The sequence below is a fragment of the Nelumbo nucifera genome, chromosome 6, assembly GCF_055504915.1.
Source record: "Nelumbo nucifera cultivar China Antique chromosome 6, China Antique-T2T, whole genome shotgun sequence".
In the NCBI taxonomy this organism is placed as follows: Eukaryota; Viridiplantae; Streptophyta; class Magnoliopsida; order Proteales; family Nelumbonaceae; genus Nelumbo; species Nelumbo nucifera.
Genome location: NC_142654.1, coordinates 34,609,305 through 34,626,807, shown reverse-complemented (window position 1 = coordinate 34,626,807; position 17,503 = coordinate 34,609,305). Strand labels below are relative to the sequence as shown.

The window sequence follows — 17,503 nt, the reverse complement described above, 5'->3', positions numbered from 1 at the left end:
ATTTTGATTTATTCATTTCCTTGCTATTGTATGTTACAACCAAACTGACCGTTTGGATTTTGACTTTAAAAAATGGGCAATCCATGATTTTAGAAAATAAACCGTTTTGACCATCGATTTTTGGATTGATGATTCGACTGTTCGGTTAAAATAGATTGCTTATTCTGACAAAAAATAAAAAATAATTAAAAATAAAAAACTGTCAAAAAAATATTGAACGGATCAATTATGATTCGACTGCCCGAATCAGCGGATCATCAACTACTTGAAAATTGTCAAAAAAAATCAAGTTTCCAACAGTTTTACTTCAGTAAGTAAGAGTGTGAAGGCTTCGTTTGTTATTTAGGGCGGTTGAACAGCCTCTCTCTCTCTCTCTCTTCCTAGATGCAATTAGCCAAGTGACCCAATTAATTCCAACTTTCAAGTGACCCATGCTTGGTGGGTCAGCTAACCAGCGGATGGCTGGTTAGAAGTATGCTTTAGATAGATTTAAGTTAGAAGTATGCTTTAGAAAACTAAACATTAAGATAATTTAACGATAGTTGAATTATCAATTATCCTACTGTGGAGAGAATCTCTTCAGATAGAAGAAATCAAGAGATATAGTTGATTAAGATAATAATATCAATCCACTAATCAATCAATTAATTAATCATTCTCTTGCTCTCAACTATTACGTGTCAGCTAGAAATGAAAACGATAAGACGATCGAAGAATTAAAACAGTCATCTCTTACATCCATGCATTAAACAAACTAACGATATATCAGAAAATTAAAATGGCTCGTCTAATTGCCACATTGAAACTGAATGGTAAGACGGCTAGAATAATTGTGATCTTTGAAGAATGATGAAGTATTCCGGTTATGGTTGAACTGGCCTAAGATGTCATGTTGTCTTTGTGGTCGCCTAATCACCTTGGCTATGTTAGGGTTGTGTCACCTTCGCAGCCCACTTCATCCTCTCGGCCAAGTCAGTATCGTGTCACCTCCATGACCTATCTTATCTCTTCGACCACATCGATATTACGTCATGTGGATAAACATGATTGAGATAGGAGAATGGATGGAGACAACTCTTTTGGGGATTAGGTCTTATCCCGAAGACCTTAATGGTTAACCTCATTCTGACAATCCCAGAAGTCTCATCTAACCAAGACATGGATCGTTGACTATAAAAAGGTATCTCCTATTCAAAGTAAGGGATCCAATTTTTTCCATACCGTTACTTTGCTCAGATCAATACTGTTCTCTAAACTGCTCAAACCAACCACCCACCTTCCTTGAATAACTTGAGCATTGGAGTATCTACCCGGGCCTCTAATCGCTTTCTTGTTTATAGATCTTGGAACACCACTTCATCTTTCTACCTTGACTTCACTCAATTTGTAGGATTATCTAACCTTAAATCGAGCAACATCATTGAATTTACAAAATTAAGAATAAGTGTGTCGATGCACTGCAATCATCAAAACCCTTTCGTCTCACTCTTAGTAAGATAGTCAATAGGGAACAAGATACGGAGTTCTGTAGATGAGTTGCACTCTGTCTTTGTTTTGGCCTGTTGAGCGTGCATTTAGTATCCTTACCATATTTAATTAATGAGGATACTTTAGAAATGATGCATGACGTGCACGGTGCACTGCACCAACTACAGTTATGGCCGTGCCTGTGCAGCGCTGTTATTTTGGACTCGAGAAACACATCCCACCTAGCTCGCACATGTATCTGCAGCAAAGGTACTGGTTATGGTTAGTTGGATATACATCTGCATACATAAATTCCAACACTAATAGCTTCAAATCGATCAAGAATTGTTCTTAATTTGAAACTTTGACAATCATAAACATCAGTATGTATGGTCTAAGGCATGCATGCATATCCTGCCAGCAAGTCTGAATTACAGATTGTTAGGACCAGTTAATTGCAATTCTGGTTTTGATTGAGGTGTGTTCCTTATTAGATGACTTGCTCTAAGCCTTCAAATGTCAAATCTATGGATTGCCTCTGGAATTTTGAAGGGTCACTTTTCAACGGTTGAAATGAATATATGTAAAAAAATAAAATACAATACGTAGTCTGATCATCATTTAGTTATATGTATAGATGACGATTTTTGGCTAGCTCGGCAGGTTTCTGATTGTGAGGTGAAAGTGAAGCATGCCCAGTGATGCATCTTGATCAAAGACAAGTCGCATGTATAATACAATTGTTATATCTAAGGCGTGTTGGGTCTCATAACCCCTTAAGTGCAAGGAATGGTCATAGTTCAATGAAGGTGATGGTGCTTGTATTTTCTGAGGTAGAGCACCAGCTAGAGAAAGGTCATGATGGAGGAGTGATCTATAGATATCGCTTTGATCGGATTTAAACGTATTTTTTTTATATACAATTTAGTCAAATGGGGATTTCTCGAATCGATTGACATGTTAAGGGTTCCTACTGACCCTCCCATGAATGACAACATCATACATCACTTTAAAAGATAAGGTTAAATAGGTGTTGTGACCGAGACTGAGGGGGTGTCCATGCTTTTGTTTTTTATTTGTTTTCAAATTGCCATATAAGCAAAAATCACAAAAAGACGTTCTTAAATTGCATTTTTTGTTTTTTTTTTTTAACATGGGTTTGGTCATTGATACATTTAAGATACATGTTTTGAGAAAACCCTACAAGCATGGCATGTCCAAATCCATAATATAACATGGGTTTGGTCTGTCAACCCAATTACAAACCCTCTGTATTCAATGAAAAATTTTCAATTTCTCTATAAATGTCTGGTCTGGTCATGGAGCAAGCCACAACTCCACAATCTTGTTTTTGGTTCCCAAAACAACAACGAAAGAGTTACAGAATGCATTTTTGCTTGTTCCTAACATGACAATTTTGAAAATAAGGTTGCATTTGGAAACGATGCAAATAGAGTATAAATCCTGATTCAGGGTAAATTTGCACTCTCATGTGTTTGACAATATTACATTTATGCATTGATAAATAACAGACCAATGCACATTTACATTGATAATAAGATGTAAAAGTACATCAATAAAAAAGAAGTAAATTTGCATTCAAGTGGACTTTCCATAAAAAAACAAAAAAGCATATGCTGTATTGGAATTTATGTTTGCAACCATTACAGCTGAAAATCTGTTTAGTAAAAAAGTAAATTTGTCAGTGCAAAACTAATCCAAATTTGCAATATATATGAACTGTTTTCCGCTCTACATATTTGCATTTACACTTATTTACCTCTTTTCCAAACACAGCCTAAGTGAAAACAAAAAACGTTTAATTTACATTGTCAAACACCCCCGAAAATGATAGCTTTTAAAACCAAAACAAAATTTGCGGTAAGGATGTTATATAAGTTAATATTTAACAAAAACAATATTATACAAGTTATGGAATATGACCTGGTTCATTCATCAGTTTTCATCATTTTACGAGTTTGCTTCTGAGAGGCCCAAACGCAGGATCTATATTCTTTGACAGGGCAAATATTCAGAATTTCTGAGGTAGCTGTTTATGCTCCTTCCTTTCGAAGGTGGGACTTGGGTTTATTCTTTACGATTTATCCTTTTGCTTCGTTGATGAATTGGGCTCATAGATTCCGTCATGGTGTCTGATGCAGTTTTTGTGGACCTGGATGTCCCTCTACAGTAGCAATAAAAAGGACACCATGGTAATAGAATTTTTGTTATAGAAATGGTAAAAAAAGGTCTTAGAATATGAGTAGTGCTTGTTTTGGGTGTTTTGCATTTTAGCTAATATGCTTGTCACCTTTCTTTCTTAAAAAATTTGTTCTCCTAGGAAGGAGAATACGTTTGGCTGTTGGAGACCTGACAGTTGAGAAGCTTCTTCCACATGACACATACTACCATAGATGTAGGGCAAAAGAATAATTGCATTCAATAATCTTTTGACCAAAAAGACAAAAAGGGGTTTGAATGGGTTGATGTGTCATGAGGAAAAACCTCTTCAACAGCCAAACTATTCTCTCTGCTAATGCTCAATTTGAAAAGAATACAAATATAAATATGTGGAGTGCAAAACCCTTATATATTATACTTCTAAGTTTTAAGCCTTGTATTTGCACTTGTATATATTTATATTTAGATTCTTTCCAAACTGAGCCTAAACTGTTAAAAGCTTATTAGCCTTGAATGAAGAAAAATAGCTCATTAAGAAAGAAAGAAAAATCAAGACAAATATGGTTTTCTGTAAACAAGAAATGAATCCTTGTTAAAACCCATTTTAGTTTATTAAGAGGGGTGTTTCGGGATTGATGGATGTTGGATCTTTCGTTGAAATGGGCTAATTGGCCTAGATGTACCTCCACCAGTTTTATACTTTTAGATATTTCTTGTTTAATTTGTGAAGAAATCAAGGTTCTCCCTCGTACATTTTGGTTTAAATATTGTATAAAAAATTAATTAATGAGGTACGGCTACAGTTTACAAAGGCACTCGGATATACATGTACAAAATTTCGGTTATTTGTTTTATTTCTAGAGCTTCTCAATTGATCGGCCATTAATTCCTCCTAGAGCCCTTCAACAGCCATTTATTGCCTAATACATCTCTATCCACTCCCTCTCCCAAACCCCTACTATGCATATATATATATATAAAGGGTATGATCCATTTATTGTCTCTATAAAACCATAGGGGCTTTTAATGCATTGATGGACCAAAGGTTTGGGTTGGAGTTGTTAATGGGTCGGATCTGGTTCGGATAGGGTGTGTCAGTCCAAAACCGATTATCAATAATCAGTTTCAAACTTTCATATGATAGACTCGGTAATGTACAAGGACAATCGGATCTAATATGATTAGATTCAATTATACTTGAAATCTATAATACCTATGATGATGTTGATGATTTTTACAGTTTTTGTTACTTGGTTTTATTTATTATTTGTTGTGTTAGGAAGTGAGGACCACAATTTATTATTTGGGAGCTTTTAGATTAGTCTTTTTATGTTTTTTATTGATTTTTTTTTTTGTATCAACCACCTTATAAATGCATACCAGTTATTGTACATAGTCTTCATTAACTATAGAACTATAGATACTAATGGGAGAGGGCGGCTAAATTAGTTTGGCCTTCTCTTCCCTTCTTCACTATTCTCTTTAGAGATACAAGTCGGGCGGGTTAGGCCGGGTTTATGGTCAACCCAGGTCTAATCTTAAAATTTTAGTTTAATGCCCGAGTTGGATTAAGCCTGAGGTCAAGTCCGACTTTTCTAACTCGAGCCCAGCTCGCACAGTAATTTGATACACTTAGGTTGGGTTCGGGTTCAGGATGATCAATGAATCCACTCTAAAATTATACATGTATGTATGCATTTATGCAAATATATATGTAAAAATATATATAGTTGGGTCGGGCTCATGCTAGGTTTGGACTACCTAAAGACTTGGCCCTGTCCCAGTCCAAAAAATAAAAAAGCCTGATTTCTTAGGTCCAAGCCCAGTTTGCATAAAATTTCGTACTGGGTCGGTTTCGGCTTGGGGTGGGCCCGCCCAAGTTGCACCCCTAATTCTCTTCCTTCTCTTCTCTCACAAAACCACTTCTTTTCTTCCTTCTTTTGTTTCAGCAGATTTCTACCAATAACAATAACTTAAAATTTTATTTTTGTTAATATAGCCTTAATAAAAGTAACAGTAAAATAGTGAATTGTTAATAGATTGGTAAAACAATTATTTTTAAGCAAGGGCTTGTTTTATTTAATTGATAAATATTTCGTAAAAAATTGTCTTAAAAATCAGGATAGTTCTGTTTTAAATATATTTTTTAAAACTCAGTATCATTAGATGTTACACCAAATAGTGAAAAAATGCCGTGGATCCAAAAAAACGTCATTTTGACTTTTTTTTCCTGGTAAACAAACAGCTCTCACATGACTCGAGAGAAATGTTTATCAGTTAAACACATACCATGGAACGGAGTTGGCACTGTTGCTCCAAAAGAAACCATCGATCTATTCATGAAATTTATCCTTCCGGATATAAAATATTACAAAAAATTACAAGACGAAGAGGCCTTTATATATTATTAATTATATAATCAGTTTGAAAGAATGGGTCGACGATTAGGTTTGAATCTTTCTTTAGATGTCTACATCTCTGCTTTGTAATCCCTCGATTTGAAAAAAGAAAATTAAATGATGTTTTACACTGAACCGTGAAAGTGATCATTGCTTTTATGGGTGAAGAGTGTAAAATTTACATCAATAAAATAAATATAGTATTTATATCGATAATCGATGTAAAACTTTACGTTTGATAGATTTTACATTGATTACAAACTCCATTCCATCCAAACATATGCAAAACTGAACTGGAATGGAATTTTACGTCGATTGTCTTCCAAACGCGGACAAAATCAAACCGATGTAAACTTTTACACTGTTCTTGATTTACACCGATTACAAACGCAACCTTAGGGGTTAAGTTCATTTTCAGAAATGTTGAAATTAAAGCTGCTTTTGGTGGGGCTTTTTGCTTCTAGACAGGCATTTTTAGAAACGCTTTTTTGACAAGTGCTTAAAAACCATTTGTTAAGGTACTTTTTGCCATACTTTTTCTAATGAGAAAAGCGCTTATTTGATAATATTGGTTGGTTAAAAACGGTTTTTTTTATATAAAAATAATATTACCCCCAATCTTGTATAATAAAAACATGTATAAACACCAAGTTCTTTGTTGCTAATAAAGTAATAAATTGCCAATCCATAGATATTCTCATACTGGTTCCATGTGGTCTAATTAAACCAGTTCAATGTAATTAATTATGTCATTTTTTATAAATTATGATATTAACCTATATAAATCTTATTGATTTAAGGAAAATAAACAAGAAAAAACGAATGGGAATTGTATCTGGTTGTAGCTTGCTGCTGCCGTAAGTTTAGAGAAGTGAGAATAGGAAGCAAAGAGTGGGGAAGAAGATAGGGTGAGGGTTTTACCGTTTTAGATTCGATGGGGGTATTTTTTTTTTGATATTATAAAATTCTTAAATGGACAAAAAAAGATAAAAATATAAATACATAAGCACTTCTTCAAAACGCAAAAACTGAGAAGCCTCTCACTTATAGCTTTTTCTAATGGGCTTTTTCATTGAAAAAAGCCTGTTAATGACTTCCACCAAACGAGAATTGGTGGTGCTTTTGGCTTCTAAAACGAATTCGGATGAGGTAGGCACGAAGTTGTAAGCACGTTCAATGAACACTTGAACATTTTTTTGACACTTGTCCCTTAAAATACCCTCATCCCACCCTTGAAAAAGATTAATACCCACTTTTGATAGTTGTCAAAATATTTATCAAGTGCTTATTTAACGTGCTTACTTTGATGTGCCTACTAAATCCGGTCCCTTTTAAAACACAATAAGCGTTAGAAGCGATTATTTTAAGTGGCACCAAATGCGGCCTAAAACGAGCTCGACCCCATTGTGGAAACCGTGATAAGGACAACATTAATTAAATCATGAATTAAGGAAAAGGTTTAATTATTAATTAATAAAGTTATTATTGGTTGTGAATGAGGCATTGATCAGAAAGAAACATGGTCGTTAATATTTACCAGCGGAGACCCGTGAGATGATAGTGGAAAATGATAGTATTAATTTAAATCTTTTGAACCGACTGACCAAATAAAAAAAGATCAACCCAAATTGATACAACTTGAGTGGGTCGATTTTCACAAAAGGTCAGTTGGTTTCAACTGACCAACTCTCCAACCTAACCAAGTCAGTTTGGTTGGCCAAATAGCATACGACCAAACCGAACCAACTCATGAACACTCATAATTCCTACTAAATTAATAGTTTTATCTCTAATAAATAACAATAGTTTAATCTCCAATAATTATTGAAAGTTTTCTGTTAAATAACCAAACAAAATAAATTTATACATAATAATTGAAAATACATTTATCACAAAAAATAATAAATAATTACTGAAATACAATAAATGTTAAATTTAGTATATATAATTATATAATAAATACAGATTAAGAGTTTAAAATTATTATTAATAAATATTAATTTTTTTTGAATGCCAATTTCTCGAATTATTACTTGATATAAGTGAAATTTGTTATTTAAAATATTATGTAAAAATATTAAATTATAATTAATTTCAATATTATGCTATAATTACTTTTCTACTTTTCAGATTTTTTCTTTATTTCAGTATTATTACATAATTTCTTTATTTTAACTATTTAAAATCTAGTTATGTTAAACATTTTGTTCTTTAAAATATTTAGTTATTTAAATACTTAAATAATATGAAAAATATTTAAATTTTAAATATTATTTTTATTGAACTTAATTATCCATAAAATAATAATTTATACTATTATTACATTATTAATTTTGTAATATATTAAATTATTCTTAATGTCAATATTATGTTATAATTATTTTTCTTCTTTGAAGAAATTTTTTAAAATTATTACATAATTTCGTTATTTTAACTATTTAAATTATAATTATGATAAGTATTTAATTATTTAAATAATATATAAAATATTTAATATTTTTATTTAAATTTTATTTATTTAAATCTATTACATATTATTAAATATTTGAAAAACATTTAAATTGGTAATCCAAAAAAACATAATTTAAATTGTTAGTACATAATTTCGTGATATATTTTGTAAAAATATGAAATTATTTTTTTATTTTTAACAAATATATTAAAGTTTTTATATAATTTTTTCAGAATATTTAAATAATTCTTAATTTTTTTAATCTAAATTATTTAGATAGATATAGATAAAAAGTAGGTGAGAGGATAAATTGGAATTAGGTATAATTTAGGAGAGAAACTTTCTACTAAATCAGAGATAATTTTGAGTATAAATAGGAATTAGAGATAATTTAGAACATAAATATGAATTAGAGATAATTTTGGAGAAAGTGGGGGAGGTATTTTAGGAGATTAGTTTTTTGAAAGTTATTTTTCAAGAATTATTAGTTGATGTAAGTGAAATTTGTCGTTTAAAATATTATTTAGTTATTTAAATAATATCCTTATTTAAATTCTATAATTTTAATTATTTATTGAATTTAACAGTCTATAAAATTATAATTTATTCTATTATTACATAATTTCATTATTAATTTTCTAAAAATATCAAATTATTATTAATTTGAATATTATGTTATGATTTTTTGATTTTAAGATTTTTCTATTTTATTCCATAATTTCGTTATTTTAACTATTTAAAATATTGAAATTTTTAAATAATATATAAAATAGTTAAAATACTTATTATTTGAATATAAGATATTTAGTTATTGAAATAATTAAATTATTTCTATATACTTATTTATATATTTTTTGTATTTTATTATTTAAGATATTTAGTTATTTAAATATTGAAATAATATTTTATTTTTTAATGTTAAATTTCTATTATTTGAATAATCTGGATAATCATAATTTATATTGTTAGTACATAATTTTGTGATGAATTATGTAGAAACATAAAACTATTAATTATATGAACATATTAAATATATTATAATTATTTTTTTTGTGTTTTTAATAAATATTTTAAAGTTTATACTATTATTACATAATTTAATTATTAATGTTTTGAAAATATTAAATTATTATTATTTTGAATATTATGTTATGATTTTTTATCTTAAGATTATTATTATTTTATTGATAATTTCGTTATTTTAACTATTCAAAATATAGTTATATTAAATATTTCGTTATTTAAAATATTTATTTGTTTAAATATTTAAATATTATATGAAATATTTAGAAATACTCATTATTTGAATTTAAGATATTTAGTTATTGAAATATTTAAATAATTAAATATTTTCTATATAATTGTTTAGCTATTTTTAGTATTTTATTATTTAAGATACTTAGTTATTGAAATGTTGAAATAATATTTTATTTTTTAATGTTAAATTTTTATTATTTGAATAACATTTAATTTAAGTAATCTGGAAAATCATAATTTATATTGTTAGTACATAATTTTGTGATGAATTATGTAGAAACATAAAACTATTAATTATACGAACATTATTAAATCTATTATAATTTTTTTGTGTTTTTAATGATTATTTTAAAATTGTTAGAGATAATTTGGAGAAAAATTTTATAATTTAAACTTTATTTAGATAGATATAGATAAAAAGTGGCAAAGAGGATAAATTAGAGATAATTTGGAGAGAAATGCTTTAGTAAATTATAGATAAGTTAGGAGATAAATATGAATTCAAGATGATTTAGGTGAGAGTGGAAGAGGTAGTTTAGGATAAATTTTAGGGGAGGAGATTATTGTGAACTTGTGGATAAGAGAGAGAGAGAGAGATTTTAGATAATTTTTCATGAGGAATGAGAGTATCTCATTGGTTCTTTAAAAAATGATATGGAATAAAAAAAATAAAAAAATTCAAAAAGAAGAGAGAATATATATATATTTGTTTGGATTCTGGATTCTTTTAACGATCAGACCAGTTATCAAATTAAGGTGTTATTATTGATAATCAGTGGGGCACAGGGTTCACCATTTGAATATTTCTTTTTGTTATTTAGTACAATACATATACAGAGATAAGTGGTAATAGCGGGATTCAAATTCGCATATCTGCTGGGAATACCTAGCCAATGTATTAACTGGTCACTACTAAGTTATTTGAATGAAAATTGAAATCATTAATGTCTTCACATTTTCAGCTTCTTAACTTCAACCCTTCAAAGTTTAGGCACGGAAAGCAAATGATAATTGATAAAGAATACATGCGCATGCAATTTATCAGTTTTTTTTTCTTAATAGTTTCATATGGGTTTAAATTCATCATTATTTAGATAGTAGCTCTATCCCACAAGTTCACATTTTGGGTACAAATGGAAGTATTATATGAATCCCGATGCTCTAGGTGGGTCTTTGGCACCGGTGCATTTCACAAGCGTTCCATTCACAAGTGGGCTCTGATTCATAAGTGTTTTGTTTCATTTTTTTTTGAAAAATACAAAAAAAAAGAGCGTTTAAAGTGATTTAACTTAATATTATAATATATTTATAATGACAATTATGTGACTGTCGACACAAATTTTGTGTGTAATTTGGAGCACAAAAAAATGCAAACAAATTCAAAGAAATTTATTTATTTTTTGTTTTTTTTTTGTAAAAATGTAAATGGGATACAAACTTATTTTTTTCTTGCAAAGAAAACCCTCTAATTCTCTTGTCATGAATACAAGCCTAACTTGTACTTGTAGCTTGTTATGGACATGGTCCGAAAATCTTGGCAACTTGTGGTTATAGAAAGAACTTGTGACGCTCAAATGTTCGTGCACAAGATAGGAGAATTTTCTTTCTAATAATTTGATGGAGTTTTTTTGTTGCTGCAACTCAAAGGCCATAATCCTTTTGCCGACGTTGTACGGAACTGTAATGGGCTGACGTTGTACATAACTGAAATTCTGATTTTTCTTCCCTTGATCTTGGTGCAGTCTGTTTATTCTTATTCTTTATCAAAAGCAACGGAGATAATGGAGAGGAATTGGGTAACTGAAGGGAGAGCCGAAGGGGAGAAAAACCATCCGAACAAGAAAACCCCCCATCCCCTTTTATAGTGCAAAAGCCTGCCCAATTCTTCATTCAGATCTGATTGGAGATCAAGCATTTAAGTTGGGGGGACCCACAAGATTGATGGTTTAATACTTTATGGATCAATTTGTGATACTGTTTAAAAGCTTATTAAGAAATGGGTCGGATTTGTCCCCCTCCTATTTCAAGCCAAGTGCCACTTGGCAAAAAGGGGTTGAGTCTATGCAACTCTTGATTTATTTGACCCAACTTGACTTCCAAACCCTCTTATGATCAATTTATGATCCTGTTTAAAGGCTAATTAGGAAATGGGTTGGATTTGTCCCCCTCCTATTTAAAGATAAATGCCACTTGGCAAAAGGAATTGGATCCATGTAATTCTCAATTTATTTTACCGAACTTGACTTCCCAACTTTGGCTGATCAATCAAGCCTTCTTGTGTGATTCCCTTTTTAAATAGGATTCTCTAAGATTTGACAAATCTGTCCATCGAATGACAGATTTGAATTTAGGAATTTATTTTATTTTTTTAAGTATTGCAGTGAAAATTTGGAGTTTAAGCCCATGTAGTGTAACACTTTCTTGGGCTAACGGGCCAATTATTCTTAGTGGGCCCACTAACTTCTAATTGGTTTGTCTCCCTTTCCTCCTTTTTTTTTTTATCAACAGTGACATCTAATATTCAGTTTTTTATTTTTTTTTTCAAATTTCAATATATGCCATGTCAGTAGGGCAATTCAGGATCACCAAAGCGATTCAAGAAACCCCTCTTTTCCCAAATTCCAAAGCTAATCATTATAAAAACGTTTTTAATTTGAGAAACAAGACTTCCAAATGCAATTTTCTTACCCATTTTATTTATTTGCTGATGTGGTGTGCATATTTTAGATTTTGGGAACCTCCCAAGGAATACTTCAAATCAGATTAGATTAAATTTTTGAACAAGCGACGCTCAGAGCATTCAATGACGGATTGTTATTTGTCTATCAAAAGCATATTTTAAAGCACACTTTGCGTCCAAAACTGAAGCAGATGGGCACATAGCCTCCCAAGTGTTTACCAAAAAAAAAAGAAAAACAAAAGCCTCCCAAGTAATACCTTGATTATCTGTTCATCAAAAGCATATTTTAAAGGACGCTTCACGCTTGCGTCCAAAAGGACCAAAACTCAAGCATTTGATGGATAAGTAACCATTTTATCAAATTCAGCCGTTCAGTGCAATTTGCCATTTATACAGGTGGAATGAAATGAAAGGAAGAACTTCATTAAAAGTTTAAAGCCCTTATGGATGTGGGTTTCCTTGGATTGATTAGAACTCATCGGATCTTATGTTGTTTTTACCAAATTAATCTGTAATTCCATGAATACTTAATGGAGAATATAAAATATCTTATATACATTTGGTCTTCAACACAGTTCTCTCCTTACTCTCCAGAGATGTCATTCAACGTTTCAGCAACACTAAGATCCCAGTGAGGCCTTTATTATGTCGATGGATTTTAATTAGATTTCTCACAAGGTTCAGTAATTTATATGTCGGCATTTGTTTATTTATCTAAAGTAACAATAGATTCATTTGAAATGGCACATCGATATTCGATACATCGAGATGTAGACCGTGAAAACAGGGTTTTTATGAAGGGTTTACATGGCTGACTTAACTCAACCCATTTGATTCTTCTCTTGACCACGTCAAGTTTGGAAAATTGGTTCCAAGTCTGACCCACGATTGTGGTCCAGTTCCATGACAAAAACTGTACTATAATCATCTCCCACCAGTAAACTTGTAGAGCAGTCAATTCAATTGGAACTTGTAGGTATGCGGTGGTAGGGCTGTGGGCCAGCCCTGAGATCACCCAGGCCCATCCTAGCATATATTTGTGCTTTCCGTCAAGAATGGGCTAGGAGGCCCTGGACTAGCCCTGGATTTGTAAGATGGGCTTTTGATTGATCTGAACTGTTCACCTAGAGTATGATCTATTATTTCCTATTTGTTATAATCAAGATTCAAAATATAAATACGTTTCATATATCGGTAGAGGCGTGTCAAGTAGTATCGATAGTTTTTTTTTTTTTTTTTTTTTTACTTTTTTTTCAAATCTGATTCAGAGGGGCCAATTTAAGGTTGTCTATTCTTTATATTGGTTGAAACCCCGAATCACTCCCTGTAAAAGTGTATCGGGTGCCTCCCGATATGGTCCGATACGTATAGAAATTTCAAACCTTGAATATAACAAATGTGTAAGGGGATGGATCTGCTAATTGGTTCATTTTAAACAAGTGTAAAAGGAGCTATTTCCTATTTTTTCCTTCAAACGAAGCACAGCATTAGTCCTACTGTGGGAAACTTTTCAGCCTCAAAACCCTTATCATTTGTTCCAACTTCAGATAACCCCTTCTTTGTAGGGGCCTTATTTGAGTTGAAAAAATAGACCTCTTTGGCTTTCAAGGGTGGGCCATACCTGGCCAGCTTATAACAATCCGCATTTGCTACAATAGTACCGTAGCCCTGTGCTGAAACAAGTAAATCAAGGCCTTTGATTTGCTGTCATGACCCCACCTTCAATTAGATGAAGCAATTTCTTGGTGGGGCCACTGCACTAGATCCAAGGCCATGATTTTCTATTTTAACCCTGCGCTATCACAGTGTTGTAGCAGAAGTGAACTCTAGGGGTGTAAATGGATCAAATTCAATTCGGATCATACAATATTTGAATTCAAACCCGATTAAAAAAATCTGATATCCGAATTCGATTCGATATCCGACAGATATTGAAAATTAATATTCGAATTCGAATATTCGATTCGATTAATTAACTATTTTAGATAATTAATAAATATATAAAATAAATATTTTATTGATATAAAGTATATATATAAATTATTTATATAACTTAATTATTATATATTATATATAAGAATTAAATAATTGATCGAATTCAGATATTTATCCAATCGAATCAGGTCATTTCCGAATTCGAATCCGATTAACTATTCGGTAAAAATAGAATATTCGAATTCGACCGATTAGATATTCAAATTATCTGAATTTGATTTGATTATGTCGAATACTGAATTCGAAATCGATAGTAAATTCAGCTTATAAGCTATGTGTTATAAATAATCCAGATAACCCAAACTAGCTGTCAACCAAACATTTGAAGGGCTGTTTGCTTTCGCTGTTTTGAATTAGGGGATGCAATTGAGTTGAACTGAGCCAAATTTCGACATGTCGTCCCCTGACTAGATTAAAATACTACTATGCTTGAGTTTAAATTCGGCTCAAAAACTTGAAATACTAATATATTTTTTATATTATATTATAAAATATTTTTTAGTTGAACTCAATTTCGAATAATTAATCAAACTTACTCTAAGATTTAAATTTGATTAGAGTCGAACTAGAATTTAGTCTAATCGAATTGAAGCCCAAACTGTTCGATTAAATAACGGTTTGATTGCACCCCTTCTTTGAATAGCCTAATTGGAGCACTTCATAGCAGCAGAATCTTCATTTCAGTCCTCACAACACAAGCCCTGGAAGTTTTTGAACTAATTCGGTTTCTCAGAAGATCTCTGATTTAAGGTAGGATGATACTAGGATATGAACTCCATGTGTACTGCAATGGTGAATACATGACCTACCATGTGGGTGGTTAGTCCTAATCATCTAATGGAAAGTCTAGATTGACCATAGGATCTCTCCATGTGACAAAATTAGGTGGGGTCATACATTGGGCTTTTTGAGGGGTGGACATGAATGAAGTTTTTCATGAACTATAACTTGGGTCGTGAGAAGCTCAATTCAGTTTAGTTTAAACTGAGGTTTGAGTTTAATATGTAAGCTTATTTGCTAGTTGAATTGAATTTGAGCATAATATAGCTTGGCCCGTGAGACTCATAAACCTAATCGAACTTATATTATATACAATATTTTTAATTATATAATAATAAATATTTTTATATTTTATATGAAAATGGACTCACTATAAAGCTCAAACCAAACTCAAACTCAAACGAAGCCTTTGAGTCAAACTGATTTTGAGCTAATTGCGTCAGAATGGACCCCTATATCAATGAGGCTTCATCGGGTCTGATCCAATAAATTTGCCTGCCTATAGGTAGACCGATCCGCATCCGATAAACCTGCACATTATATAGGTAATAAGCTAAACACATCTTTAATAATCATCATTTCATCTAAACACATATAACGAACCTGCTAAACCTCTATGATTAAAAGTTTATCAAGATACTTCTAAGCCTAATTAAGTTCATAAGTATGTCGAGAGGTATGTAACGTTTTATATTGTATTGTGTATATCTCTATATTGGGCTAAATAAGGGAGACCCGGTACAGCGGTACCAACCCTATTATCAATGGGCCTTAGAAATTGGACCTCCTACTTATGGATAGGAGCTCGGCCTTGTGTCAGATCCAGAGTTATAGGTTGGATTGGATTAAGCTACAAACCATTAATTAGGGATTATACAGGGTGTTTGTGGCCATTGTGGGAGCTTAGGTCTAGGAGATGGCAATTTTCCTTGTCTCCATCGGTTACCCGATTTCCCTTGACCCGATGGGGTCGAGGAAGGAGATTGCCTTAGAGGGGATGGGAGAAGGGATGGACAAGGGGATAGGGAGTGAATTCCCTGCCCTGCCCCCATCCCGACTATATATAAAATATATACATATATAATATTATTTATCAAAATATATTTATAATATTTTTTATATTAAAAAATTTCCTTGTTTTATGTAAGTCTATATTTTAAAAATAATTTTAATTTAAAAATTTCAGAGATTTGGGTCCTCAATGATGGGAACCCATCTTTGTCGAGGATTAGAGATGAAGGATCATTTTTATCCCAATAAGAATCGATGTTAGAATCAAAGATTTATTTCAAAATCGGAGTCAGGGATGAAAAGTATGGTGCCCCACCGTGAACCTGCCCTATTGCCATTCCTTCTTAGTTAGGTCTTGTCTTTTTTGTAAGTAATTCTATGAATTTGTTCCCCGGCTTCCATGGGCCCAAAGTATCCAGAATTCATTGGCTCATTTTGGTATTGAGCACTTGAACACTAACAGTATAACATTAACCGCTGCAAACTACGGTACCATAGATAATCTAAGTTTTTCTTATAATTTGTTCCCTGGCTATAATCCGTCTGGGAGCTTCTGAATGTATAGAATATATCTTTATATCTTTATGATATATTTCTGCGACCTGGCAAGCAAATACCTTTACCTGTCTGGGTGGTGTAGTTGGTTATCACGCTAGTCTCACACACTAGAGGTCCCCGGTTCGAACCCGGACTCAGACACATTTTTATCGTGTCAACTGTCAAGTGACAAAATAGAGGTATTATATAATTTTTCCTTTTTTTTTTTTCCTTATAGAGGTATGTATAATAGTATTCTCTTCGCTGCATTCTGTGAAGTGGCAAAGAGAGAGGTATTATATAACTTTTTCTCTTGTTTTTTCTTTATTATTAAGCAACAAGGATAGAGAAGTATGGCACGTGGCAAAATAAGATGTATGATTTTCTTTTAATAATCAACAAGGATGGAGAGGTGTGATCTTTGACCATGAAGAAGGGTTTATTTCGAAGGGGTTCAGCGGTTGAAGCGGAGGAACGGGTAGTGGTTGTCTATCACTCTTTGCAATCATTCCATTCATGAAGGCTCAGTTTGTAAAGAGTATAAATGTAAATATGTACAATATAAATATATAAAATAATATAAAATATAGGCTCAATTTGGAAAAAGTACAAATACAAATACAAATATGTAGAGCGCAAAACTATATATTTGTACTCTTTCCAAACTGAGCCGAAGAAAAAAAATTGCACCACTGTTTTTGCTAATTAATCACAAAATAAATTATAATATCATAGAGGAGATTG

General features: G+C 31.7%; 1 non-coding gene across 1 annotated transcript; it reads left to right on the top strand.

The window, feature by feature from the left end:
• The first annotated feature begins 16,847 nt into the window (after nucleotides 1-16,847).
• Nucleotides 16,848-16,921, top strand: TRNAV-CAC (transfer RNA valine (anticodon CAC)). Its single transcript has one exon. It is a non-coding gene; the product is annotated as a tRNA-Val (tRNA).
• The last annotated feature ends 582 nt before the right edge of the window (nucleotides 16,922-17,503 follow it).